This window comes from Aquarana catesbeiana, linkage group LG01 (assembly GCF_042186555.1).
Source record: "Aquarana catesbeiana isolate 2022-GZ linkage group LG01, ASM4218655v1, whole genome shotgun sequence".
NCBI lineage: Eukaryota > Metazoa > Chordata > Amphibia > Anura > Ranidae > Aquarana > Aquarana catesbeiana.
Genome location: NC_133324.1, coordinates 77,980,252 through 77,994,043, shown reverse-complemented (window position 1 = coordinate 77,994,043; position 13,792 = coordinate 77,980,252). Strand labels below are relative to the sequence as shown.

Genomic DNA, 13,792 nt, shown 5'->3' with positions numbered 1-13,792 from the left:
GGGCACTCTGACTGACACCGGAGTGCGGTTTACACCTAAGGGTAATCTTGCCCTGTACACGGCTGGAGGCTATGAGGCCTTGGGACTGATCTGTGGGAAGTTTTCCAGCTTGGCCACGCATCTGAGGCCTTGGATCATCTGTGGACACTGCGGGGAACCCCTGCTTGAGGTAGTCCACTAGCCCAACCTCCGTGTACACTGCAAGCAGATTAGAACAAGAATGTCACCATCCCGGTTGAGAGTGACACTAAGAGTCCACATGCTATCACCCGGCTTGTGAGAGAAGCTCCTCTTATTTCTGTAGCTGCTCCAGGACCCAGTGCTCCAGTTATCCCTCGAGGCTGGGGTTGGGCCCAATGCTATGCTTGATGGCGGAACCACCGGGGAAAAAGACGCCGGAGTCGGGTAAGCCTGCAAAGGGTGAAAATGGTGTCCCAGTGGGGGAGGTGATACCTGTGGCCATTAAAGGAGACAATGCGGTTGTGCCAAACAAAGCCAGCTCCATGCGCAACTCTCTCCGATTCAGATATCCCATCCGATTGGGTCTCTGAACTGTTTTCAGACACTTTATCATGGACTAGATAGAGAAGGATGATGTTCCTCTGTGTCAGCGGCTTGTGTCAAAGTTGAATTGTCTGCCAGTGCAGCTCCCTTCTTATGCATTACTAAGTCCTTTGAGGAGGATCGTTGGGCAAGATGGGTTTCTAAAGTTGCATTGAACAAACCAATCCCATTGATTGCAAGCCAGATATTGTTGTTGGATACCCAGTTCAACGTGCACCAGATGCACGGGTCCTAACTGGGTATGCAGACCCTAAAACACTGCCCAGGCTGTCCAAGACACAGCGCATAATTATTAAGAAAGGGGCTGAGGAGTATGGTTATCTGTATCGCTATATACCGGCCCATCTAGAGGAAGAGATTCAGGACAAGGAAACACAATGAATAGATGAAGCTGTGCAGTGAGTGAGTTTTTTTCTGATCCCTGCGGGTGGATTTCAGTATTGCAAACCTGGGGCTATAGTCGCAAAATTGACCCAGACAGTGTGATTATCCACAGGCCAAACAAGAAAGACAGTTAACATTACATTACTACGGTAAATGCCAAAGGAGAAACCCTGAAGTTACCACTGATACTACTGGTAAATGCTTTTGAATTGTGTTTTTCACTGACACCATACGAATTACAAATGTGTGCTTTGTGGTGTCAAGACACTATGCTGCAAGCCACTCCACCTCTTCTACAGAAAGTATTGCTAGTGGGGGACTTTCCCGTTGGCTGTATTGCTGGGACTGTGCGCTGCTGGCAGATACAGGGAGTGCCCACTTGAGTTATACTGGCTGGTACTCTGGAATAGCCGGTGTCCCTCCTTTGGAAAAGTAACATGTTGATCTGACATTTAGCATGTTTGTTTCATCAACCAATGAGGAAATCTGTTCTCAGTCCCCGGCTGTTGTGTGGACAGACTGAGATTACCACTGTCAAGAAGTGCAGTCTCTTGCACCATGGCCTGGCTGCTTGTTGCCTGTTTACAGCCATGCCTTCTGTCCCAGAGTTGTCCCTGAGAAGAAGGGAAACTGCTGGGAAATGTTGTTCTACCCAGAGTGAAAAAAAAAAAAAATTATGGACTTTGGGGCTTCAAAGACACTCAGGTGTTTAGTTAGTTAGGTAGAACAAGCTGTGGCAAAGGGGCAAGTTCTCACCTTACAATTTGAATGATGGACTGTCAAGTGTACCAGGATTGTTTTTCATATGCTGGCCACCAGGTAGCGTGAGCTGTGCCAGCCTGAGTGAGCCCTTGTTCACATTATGCACTTATCTGATAGGAAATGCTAAGAAAGTTTTTCTGTAAGATAGCTATGAAAAGGGGGGGGGGGGGCAATTTCATATGACTTTGTGTTTAGATATAGAGATCATTGTAGCTTAGGTATATTATAGGGTGTATTTACACTGCTTTGCTGCTCTCGGCTGAGGGTAATTAATATTTACTCAAAATGTGCTCATGTACCGTATATACTCGAGTATAAGCTGTCACGAATATAAGCTGAGGCACCTAATTTACCACAAAAAACGGGGAAAACTTATTGACTCGAGTATAAGCCGAGGGTGAGAAATGCAGCAGCTACTGTAAGTGGAAAAGGGGGTCAACGACGCCCATCTGCATCTGCATGCCTCACTGTGTCCATTGCATACCTCCCTGTGTCCATTGCAGCTTCCCTGTGTCCATTGCAGCCTCCCTGTGTTCATTGCATGCCTTCCCTGTGTCCATTGCATGCCTTCCCTGTGTCCATTGCATGCATTCCATGTGTCCATTGCAGCCTCCCTGTGTCCATTGCATGCCTTCCCTGTGTCCATTGCATGCCTTCCCTGTGTCCATTGCAGCCTCCCTGTGTCCATTGCAGCCTCCCTGTGTCCATTGCATGCCTTCCCTGTGTCCATTGCATGCCTTCCCTGTGTCCATTGCATGCCTTCCCTGTGTCCATTGCAGCCTCCCTGTGTCCATTGCATGCCTTCCCTGCGTCCATTGCAACCTCCCTGTGTCCATTGCAGCCTCCCTGTGTCCATTGCAGCCTCCCTGTGTCCATTGCATGCCTTCCCTGTGTCCATTGCACATGTAATCCCAAAAGATCCTTCTCCCAATAGACCAGATGGCAAACTATAAGAGCCCTTCCTCTCAGTAGGATATTAAGCCAGGTATATTCCAATACACAAGTAGTAGCCTGTTCTGCTGCCTGCTGTTTATATTTCCACTCTTGAATTTCCTTTATTGGCGACAGTCATTCTGGGCCCTCGTCCCTGCACAGGAGCTCCATCCAGACCTACAATAGCAATGTGATGAGGGTCCTTCAATGAGGCTTGCTGATAAAATGAATATACGTGGGAAGAAACTGCAGGCTTGTAAAAACTATCCTTCTTGGACTAGCTACCGGTACATTCAGGAAGTATTGTCTTGCAGTTTTTATGAACATATACAGCACAGTCTGCCTACCTGATCAGCGGGTCATGCAGTCAGATCTGATCAGCCATCCAATGTACAAAAGCTGCGCCTTCTCCTCGTCCTTGTCCGTGATAGGCTGAACACTCAGTTTCCCAGCAGTCAGTGTTCAGTGTTCCGCCTATCACAGACATCCTCTCATCCTCGTTCGTGTGATGAGGACGAGAGGACATCCTTGATAGGCAGAACACTGAACACTGACTCACTGCTGGGAAACTGAGTGTTCCCCTATCACGGACGAGGACGAGGAGGAGGCGCGGCTTTTGTACACTGGATGGCTGATCAGATCTGACTGCATGACACGCTGATCAGGTAGGCAGATTGCAGTGACTCGAGTATAAGGGGGGCACTTTCAGCACAAAAAAAATGTGCTGAAAAACTCGGTTTATACTCGAGTATATACGGTACATATTGCACTGTGTTATCATAGGTATAGGATGCATTTTTTTGTGCTGTCTATTTTTCTCTTTCAGGTGTTCCTGCACCCATTGCGTCTTCCTTGGACAAGGAGAGACAGTGATTCGATGCGGATAGCAATGCTAACCTTTTATGTCCCTTACTACTGTATATATTAGATAGATAGTTAGGATATAAGGCTACTGTTTGTATGTTTTCTCCTTAACTGTTTGGGTGGTACGCCACACGTAAACTTATATATACTGTCTGCTGTTTATCTGCCCTTGTGTGAACTGCCACCTGCTCATGTATATGTGTATGTTAGTCATATCTACTTCATGTGCTACGCCACACGTATTGTTATTGTTATTATTGTTCCTTTCCTGTTTTCCCACCCATCCCAGTTTTTGCCAGGACATTCACTCTCAGGTTTGAGAGTTCAAATTATTTTAACTCCGACACGTAGTTTTCCTAGGCAGGGGTAGGATGTAGCACCCTGATGTTTAGGCAGGGCTGCTATCAAATTTAGTTGCCTTGGCCAACTGTTAGGAGATCAATTGATTCCTCTCTAAATCTTGATTTGTTGCACCCTTTCTCTTCTGTCACTGGGTGGCTCTATGCTAGTGACATTAGATAAGACAGGGGCTTTGCAATCTCAGACATGAATGAATAGGGTGTCTCAGCCAATGGGCAGGGATTTTCTTTGGTTCCTTGGCCTGTTCTGTGTCAATTGGATGGCTGTCTGGGTGGACATGTGTTGTCCTGCCCCGGGCTGCTAGGCCGGAAGCCTGAGGCCTATCCCAGGGACATTTGGCTGCTAGGCTGCCTGAGGGCCTTTCCAGAAGCGGGAGAGCAGCGCAGGGTTAGGACTGCTGGCTTGTAGTCCAAACAGAAGTAGCAGTTCAGCCGGACAAGGAAACAGCTGTAGTCAGAGGTAGAAGGGTAAGCTGTCGCCACTAAGGGACCATCCACCTTGTTACCAGAGAGCACTGTAAGTAAGCTGAAGCCAGTACCAGAGCAGTCTTCTCACCAGCCGGGGACAGTGAAGAAGTGGGAAAACTTCAGTGAGTGCCAAGCCAGGGACCCAGCGGAACAGCAGAGGTGACGCTTGCAGAGCATCAGTGGGTGCCAAGCCAGAGACCTAGCGGGTCAGCAGGGGTGACACTTGAAGAGTATCTGTGAGTGCCAAGCCAGGGACCCAGCAGGGAAGCAGGGGTGACGCTTGAGGAAGATAGTGAGTGCTAAAAGTGGAAGAGCTCAGGGGATTCAGTGGCTATTGGATTCGAAGTCTAGTGAAAGACTGGGAGTTCGTAGGGTGAAGACCCACAGTGAGTGACTGTGGAGTAAGCGGAGAACTATTTGTGTTGCCAATAGTTGAATACAACTACCGTTAGTAACTACTACAAGTTGGTTGCCATAGGAGACAGCGGTCCTACCTATACATAAGTGGTGACCGGCTGGAGGCCTTCACCTGTATAGCTGTCTTCCTATAGAAGTCCCGGAGTCTGTCAATTATCATTGCATTCACTTAAGGGTGCCCTGGCCCTAACCCTCTCTCCCAAAGTTCTGTTCAAGAGACAATAAATCTCTTTGCATTCAAAAAGTATCTGGCGCCCACCATTTCATCTTGCATTACTCCCGGCATGCCTTGTAACCCACTCTACCAAGAAGGATGTCAGCTGTCCCTGACTCTGGAGGTCACCATTAGGCCTTAAGGGACCTGGGACTTTGCTACATCTACAAACTATGGTATTTACAGTATATTTAAAAATTGATCAATCCTGATGTACTGATGGCCTATCTAATTTCTTGAGGCCCTAAAATGTCAGGAAGTACAAATACCCCCTAAATGACCCCTTTTTGGAAAGTAGACAGTCTGAGGTATTTAGTAAGAGGCAAGCAAGTTTTCTGAAGTTGTTATTTTGTGTCACAATTTTTTGGAAAATGAAGAAATGAAATAACATTTATTTTTTACTATTTTTTATTTACATACTTTCACCAGTGCACTACAGTGTCATCATAAGACCGGTGTGGCGGTGATCAGGGTTACTGAATGGTGACAGTAAAACCCCATTTTTATTGTTTTTTTTTTTTAGCATTCTATCTTTTTTTTTTCTTTTTGTTACTTTTTCTTTTTTACATACATCATGACTCGGGGGGGGGGGGGGGGGGGTGATAAGGGATTTTATTTTATTTTTTGCACTTTGATTGCTGTTACAGTGATAATCACTGTAACAGGAATGTTTGAACTGTCATGAATGGATTACATTCATAACAGCTGTGATTTACTATTGTGTGCTGTGATTGGCCCAAAGCTGTCACATGGTACAGGGTGCTGTGATTGGCCCAGGTACCATGTGATAGCTGTGGGCCAATCACGGCATCACTATAGGAATCCCAGCTGCTATGGATGAAATTCATTCATAACAGCTTTGTTGACATTGTTATGTAATGGCATAGCAATCACATGATCCCCCGGCCGCGTAAAGCGGCCAGGTACCGGTGCACATAGAAGTCGCGGGAGCAGCATGCCCCTCGGCTGCATGACGTACATGTATGTGATCCAGCCTGCCCGTGCCGTAAATGTACTGTGGCCGTGTAGCAACCCATTAAAACAGAACAAAAAAGTACAATAGAACAAATGGTTTCCACCATCAACACAAAATAAAGTAATATTCAGCCTCCTGGCTCTCTTTAGCAGCACCACTGCTCCTTCTGACCATCTAACACAGCATCCCTGTGTTCATGTACAAATGCTGTACCTCTGGCAGCCCTCCTTCTGGCAGCTTCCTGCTGCCTCGGCCCTTGCGCCCTCTGTCTGTTCTATCACAGACTGCACCATGCAGACATGCACACTTCTGGCTGTCCCTTGAAACAACTCGGACTCCTTGGGAGGGTGGAGCCCCGATCTACTGTCTATAACGGGTGGGAACACCCGTGCCATCAGTGTGATGGTTGCCTGGTCCCAAGATTGGAGATTTCTCCCTCCCAAATCTCTATGAAATCTCTAGGCCCCAGGTCCCAAACCGGGTTTTAACAACCATTGAGGAAACAGCAAACCCAATTTCATCCGAATGATATAGGCAATCTGGAGCCCCTCAACCTACCTGGATGAGAATCTTGCGTGACTTAAAACCCTTTTACACGGTGACAGGGCACCTCACTGTCACAATTGATTTATATTTTTTGTAAAGTTATGTATTTTAATTAGCACTGCTTTATTTGAATATAACATTCAATCAATATGATACAAATAGGGAGGTGGAATTAAACCAATAATTGGAAGTTATCATCCCTGTTTTCCTTATGCAATCTCATAATCAGTTTGACTGAAATATGATTGAATTTGTGAACAAAGCATTACAGTGCTGCCAATTGATGCAACACGATTGATAATTTTCTACCCTGGTTTCATTAAATCCAACCTAAATTGAAGTAGCATTCCAATCGAATCTTACATATACAGTATCTCACAAAAGTGAGTACACCCCTCACATTTTTGTAAATATTTTATTATATCTTTTCATGTGACAACAATGAAGAAATTACACTTTGCTACAATGTAAAGTAGTGAGTGTACAGCTTGTATAACAGTGCAAATTTGCTGTCCCCTCAAAATAACTCAACACACAGCCATTAATGTCTAAACCCCTGGAAACAAAAGTGAGTACACCTCTAAGTGAAAATGTCCAAATTGGGCCCAAAGTGTCAATATTTTGTGTGGTCACCATTATTTTCCACAACTGCCTTAACCCTCTTGGGCATGGAGTTCACCAGAACTTCACAGGTTGGCACTGGAGTCCTCTTCCACTCCTTCATTACGACATCATGGAGCTGGTGGATGTTAGAGACCTTGCACTCCTCCACCTTCTGTTTGAGGATGCCCCACAGATGCTCAATAGGGTTTAGATCTGAAGACGTGCTTGGCCAGTCCATCACCTTTACCCTCAGCTTCTTTAGTAAGGCAGTGGTCATCTTGGAGGTGTGTTTGGGGTCATTATCATGTTGGAATGCTGCCCTGTGGCCCAGTCTCCAAAGGGAGGGGATCATGCTCTACTTCAGTATGTCACAGTACATGTTGGTATTCATGGTTCCCTCAATGAACTGTAGCTCCCCAGTCCTGGCAGCACTCATGCAGCCCCAGACCATGACACTCCCACCACCATGCTTGACTGTAGGCAAGACACACTTGGCTTTGTACTCCTCACCTGGTTGCCGCCACACACGCTTGACACCATCTTAACCAAATAACTTTATCTTGGTCGTATCAGACCACAGGACATGGTTCCAGTAATCCATGTCCTTAGTCTGCTTGTCTTCAGCAAACTGTTTACGAGCTTTCTTGTGCATCATCTTTAGAAGAGGCTTCCTTCTGGGACGACAGCCATGCAGACCAATTTGATACAGTGTGCGGCGTATGGTCTGAGCACTGACAGGCTGACCCCACACCCCTTCAACCTCTGCAGCAATGCTGGCAGCACTCATACGTCTATTTCCCAAAGACAACCTCTGGATATGACGCTGAGCATGTGCACTCAACTACTTTGCTCGAGGCGAGGCCTGTTCTGAGTGGAACCTGTCCTGTTAAACCGCTGTATATTCTTGGCCACCGTGCTGCAGCTCAGTTTCAGGGTCTTGGCAATCTTCTTATAGCCTAGGCCATCTTTATGTAGAGCAACAATTCTATTTTTTAGATCCTCAGAGAGTTCTTTGCCATGAGGTGCTATGTTGAACTTCCAGTGACCAGTATGAGAGAGTGAGAGTAATAACACCAAATTTAACACACCTGCTCCCCATTCACACCTGAGACCTTGTAACACTAAGGAGTCACAAGACACCGGGAAGGGAAAATGGCTAATTGGGCCCAATTTGGACATCATTCTGGTCCAGTCACATGATCTTCACTGTAGAGGAGGGATAAATGACAACAGATGCCCCATAGTAGTTCTATGGGTGATGTCAGAGGCGTAACCAGAACCTTCAGGGCCCCAGTGCAAGAAACCATGATGGGCCTCCTACCCTCCCCCTTCCATCCGACCCCCGGGCTTCCAATTTTGGGAGGGTGTCCATGGACATCCTCCCAGAACCCTTACTCCCGCATGCCCCCTGGGATGTGCATACAGCGCAATCACAGCAGCCTTTTACCATGTAATCAGCTGATCACATGTAAACAAACTTGCTGGTTATCTGCAGCCCTTTCCTCCCACGCTGTGTCTGTGTAAAGGAAAGGACTGCCATTAACCATCAAGAATGTCAGTAAATTGCTTACACTGATAATCAGTGCCCCAATCATCAGTTCCACCTATTAGTGCCCATCACTGCTGCCTATCAGTGCTCATCAATGCCACCTACAAGTGTTACCTATCAGTGCTCATCAATTCCGCCTATTAGTGCCCATCAATTCTGCCTATCAGCACCACCTATCAGTGCTCATCAATGCTGCCTAACAGCGTCCGTCAGTGCCACCTATCAGAGCTCTTCAATGGTGCCCATCAGTGCCACCTATCAGTGCCCATCAATGCCACCTATCAGTGCCTCCTACCAGTGCAGCATATCAGTGCTCATTAGTGCCTCCTATCAGTGCAGCCTATCAGTACCCATTTGTGCCTCCTAGCCCATTCGTGCCTCCTATCAGTGCCCATTAATGCTTCCTATCAGTGCAGCCTATCATTGCCCATTAATGCCTCCTATCAGTGCCCAGCAGTGCCGCATACCAGTGCTTATCAGTGCCTCCTATCAGTACCCATTAGTGTCTATCAGTGCCCAGTAGTGCCTCCCATCAATGCCTCCTATCAGTGCTCATCAGTGCAGCCTATCAGTGTCCATTAGTGCCTGTTATCAGTTCCCATCAATGCCTCCTATCAGTGTCCATTAGTACCTCCTATCAGTGCTCATCAGTGCCTCCTATCAGTGCTCATCAGTGCCTCCTATCAGTACCCATTGGTGCCTCCTATAAGTGCCCATTAGTGCCTCCTATCAGTGCTCATCAGTGCCTCCTATCAGTGCTCATCAGTGCCTCCTATCAGTTCCCATTGGTGCCTCCTATCAGTTCCCATTAGTGCCTCCTATTAGTGCACATCAAGAAAAAAAAAAAAAAAAAAAAATATATATATATATATATATATATATATATATATATATATATAATGCTTAGGGGTTCTAAGTAAATTTCTAGCAAAAAAAAAATGATTTTAACTTGTAAACAACAAGTTTGAAAAAATAGGCCTGGTGTTTAAAGTGATTGTAAAGCTTCAAGTTTTGTTTTTTTAAAATAACAAACATGTTATACTTACCTCCACGGTGCAGTTCCTTTTGCACAGTGTGGCCCCGATCCTCCTCTTCTGGGGTCCTCCCCGCATCGTATAACCCCCTAGGAGAAGCGCTCTCCCGGGGGGGTTACCTTGCAGGCGCGCGCCCGATTCCAGCATTTGCATCCATAGACTCAGAATGCAGGACTCAGCCCCGCCCCCCCATCTTTGTATTTGATTGACAGCAGCTAGGATGCATAGGATGCAATACGAGGGTTTACAACCCTTTTAATATAGATGAGACCAAAATGAGGAGGGAAGAAGGACGGAGGGACTTTGCATAACTCCCAACTTTTTGAGATGGGAATGAGGGACACCGATCAGCAAAAGTATGCAGGCATAGGACACACCCCCTGTCACGCCCCCTTAAAGGAGAACTGTACAAAAAACAAGATTGGTTAAACCCACAAGGGCTTTTACTATTATTCCTTTTTATTGGCTTTTGGAATTTACAAATGCAGCAATTTAGAAATCAGATGAAAGGTTTAGGGCTGAAAAACACCTTTTAATAGATAAAAAGTGCATTTTATATACAACTATATAGATCAAAGCAAAATGAGGGACAAATGAGGAGGACAGAGGGACATTGCTCCAAATCAGGGACATTCCATCGTAGTCAGTGACAGTTGGGGGAGCTATGCTTTAATGTGGGCGCTGTAAGTAACCATGCTGGCTCACAAAGCCTGTGTAACACAAGCTCAGGAGACACTGCACTTGGAATCACGACACTGCGCATTCCAGAATGTTCCCAGCAGTAAAGCCCCCGTTTACGTCCCTCCGCTCACGACGTCAGGACGTCGCTTGGTTGGCAAGCAGCGCTGCGAGCGTGCAGAACGTCTGGGGAGTCCTACCAGAGTACGCTGCGTCCCTCCGCCAACCCCAAGGTGGCGGTCCGTCGGGCTCTAGCCAGCCCTACGCACTGCCGGTGTTTGACGTCACGTATTTCCACGCCCTCTTCAGTGTGGCGAGTGTGTGCAGCGGAGGACGTGTGTTCCCGGTGTTGGAGAGGAGAACGGAGCGCACCGGACAGGTGTGTGTGTGTCTTTGGTGATGAGGGGGATGGAGAGTATAAGGGGGGGACGGTAGAGGAGGGAGGTCTCTGGGGAGGAGAGAGAGAGAGAGGACATCGGGAGGAGGGGAGCAGGCTGCGGCCTAGTGATAAGCGCCTCCTCGGCCTGGCTCTGTGGCGCTGTGTCCTCTGTGACGGGCCCGGGGTGCTGTGTACAGGCCGCCGTGCGGGCCTAGACGGGGGCCTGGAGTAGTGAGGGGCCCCAGAGGGGGGGTCTGTGGATTAGAGGGCAGTGTGAGGAGAGGAGGAATCGCTCCCCCTAGTGCTGGGAGAGGAGAGGGCAAGGCCTGGGCACACTACACATCCACACTGCTACCATCACCTCTACAAAACAATACATTCTCTAGATAAGAGCAGCATTTATTCTCTAATTATCTAGGTATAGTCCACCTTTTGCCAAAATTAGACACTTGTCCTCCAGAAGATTTACCCCCCCCTTCCTGACCCGGCCATTTTTTTTTGCAATACGCCACTGCGATACTTTAACTGACAGTTGCGCGGTCGTATGGCGCTGTACCCAAATAAAATAAAAAAACATTTCCCACAAATTAGAGCTTTCTTTTGGTGGTATTTGATCACCGCTGCGCTTTTTATTTTTTGCGCTATAAACAAAAATCTTTTTTATTTATTTTTTTTTACTTTCTGCTATAAAACATATCCAATAAAAAAATCTTTATACATTTAGTCCACTGTATATCCTGCTACTTTATTTTTGGTGGAAAAAAATCCCATTAAAGCAGATCTTCACACAATTTTGCAAGTTAAAGTGGTGTTCCGGCCGAAATGATAGTTTTTAAATAAAAATACCCCTATAATACACAAGCTTAATGTATTCTAGTAAAGTTAGTCTGTAAACTAAGGTCTGTTTTTCCCAGAAGGCATTGCAAACAGGAAATGATGCAATGGGCCGCGGCCAGGGAGGAGGAAGTGAAAAATGAATACAGCAGATATACAGTAAATGCTGAGGGAAAAAAAAAAAAAATATCCAATTCGTTTACAGTGCACAGTTTAGTGAGGGATGCTGAAGAGTTGTAAAAGTGGGTGGAACTCCACTTTAAGTTCACTGGTTTATAAATGGACCCCCCCCCCCCCTTTTTTATTTTTTTGCTCGTACCTTAAAGTGGTGTTCTGGCCGAAATGATACTTTTTAAATAAAAATACCCCTATAATACACAAGCTTAATGTATTCTAGTAAAGTTAGTCTGTAAACTAAGGTCTGTTTTGTTAGTTTATAGCAGTAGTTTGTTATTTTATAAACTTACAGCAGGCCGTGGCCATCTTAAGTGTGGGCATCTGAAGCCAGACTATTTCTTCCTGGATCTCATCCTTGCAGATCTCGCACATGCTCAGTGCAGCACAAGCAGTGTAATAGGTTTCAGGTCAGGTTTCCATAGCAACGGCAGTGTCAGAGGAAGTTGCCGCCCCTTCCCAGAAGGCATTGCAAACAGGAAATGATGCGTTGGGCCGCGGCCAGGGAGGAGGAAGTGAAAAATGAATACATCAGATATACAGTAGGTGCTGAGAAAAAAAAATGTAAAAACATCCAATTCGTTTACAGTGCACAGTTTAGTGAGGGATGCTGAAGAGTTGTAAAAGTGGGTGGAACTCCACTTTAAGATATGTGCCCCGGTCTATGTTGCCTGTGTTTCTGTCCCTGCGGCTGTGGGCGAGGATTTTGCGGGTGTTCGCATCATTTCCTGTCCTCGCCGCACTGTCTCCTGGGATCTCGCGTCATTCATCCCAGGAGTCAGTGCGGAGAGCCGCCGCAAAATCTCACAGGATTTTAACTGGATTTCATCACAACGGGGGGGGGAGCGGGAACTTCCTAAGACGCCACCCGTTGTGATGGCAACAAAGGTGTTTACGCCGCTCGGCTCAGTTACCGCTGAGCGTGCGCGGGAACCAGCAAGGGATGCTGGTACATCTACTCTACTGGAACCAGGAAGTTATTGCTTGTGGGCTTCAAATGCCCACAAGCAAGATGGAAAACTGCAGTATATTATTTATATAAGTTACGATTTTTAAAGAAAAACGGACATGGATGGAGGAAAATAACACTAAAAGTGAGTGTGACATTAGAAAGATGGCAATTTTTAACTGTTAAAAAAAATCGGGAGTGCACATCCGCTTTAAGCGTGTGTTGTTTTGGTTTGTTCAGAAGTTTTATAGCGTCTACAAATTTTTTTTTTTTTGTTTACTAGTAATGGCAGCAATCAGCAACTTTTATAGCGGGAATGCGATATTGCAGAGGACAAATATGACACTTTGTGTACGTTTTAGCGGCGCAAAGTGTCATATTTGTCATCTGCAATATCGTGTTGCTGATTGCCACCATTACTAGTAAAAACGAAAAAAAAAAAAAAGTTTGCAGGCGCCTCAGCAGCGGTGACCATTTGTTTAGATGGACAGGGGCTGTGGAGGAGAGGGTGTATACAGCGCTCCCGCACCGCCCCAAAGATGCTGAATGCAGGACGTTTTCTAACGTCCTACAAGCGCAGCGCCCCAGTGTCAAAGCACTCGGCTCTCACACTGGGGCTGCAGGGGAGGCATTTTTCAGGTGCTATTTTTAGCCCTTTAGTGCCTGAAAAATACCTTCAGTGTGAAAGGGGGTCTAATACAGTGATCAGTGCTTTAAAATATGGACTGTCACTGTACTAACAATGGCTGGAAGGGGGTTAAACATCTAGAGGTCGATCTAAGGGTGAAATGTGTGTTCTTAGATTGTAAGCTCTAATGAACAGGGCCCTCTGATTCCTCTTGTACCAAATTGTAATGTCTGCCTTTATTTTGTTAAAGGGGTTGTAAAAGTTTGTGTTTTTTCACCTTAAAGCGGGGGTCCACCTATCTATCGTTTTTTTTTTTTTTTTTTTTTTTTTTTTTTTTTTTTGAGGTTAATTCACAAACTTTTCTTCTCAGCATTACATACTCACCTATTGTGTGTAATATGTCCGCCTGTGTCAGATTTCGTCGGAAAGAATAACTTATATTATTCACTGCAGGTGGTTTCCATCTTCATTGTGGGC

At 46.1% G+C, this 13,792-nt stretch overlaps 1 protein-coding gene across 4 annotated transcripts in view; it reads left to right on the top strand.

Moving 5' to 3' along the window:
• The first annotated feature begins 10,581 nt into the window (after nucleotides 1-10,581).
• The window catches only part of ZFR (zinc finger RNA binding protein), a 92,856-nt gene continuing 89,645 nt past the window's right edge, over nucleotides 10,582-13,792 (top strand). For 3 of the 4 annotated variants that reach the window (XR_012242898.1, XM_073620718.1, XM_073620709.1), the window contains exon 1: nucleotides 10,582-10,730. The gene's annotated coding sequence lies outside the window, so the exon portion shown is untranslated. The remainder of the gene's footprint in view (nucleotides 10,731-13,792) is intronic. The other variant, XM_073620728.1, reaches the window with a different exon arrangement.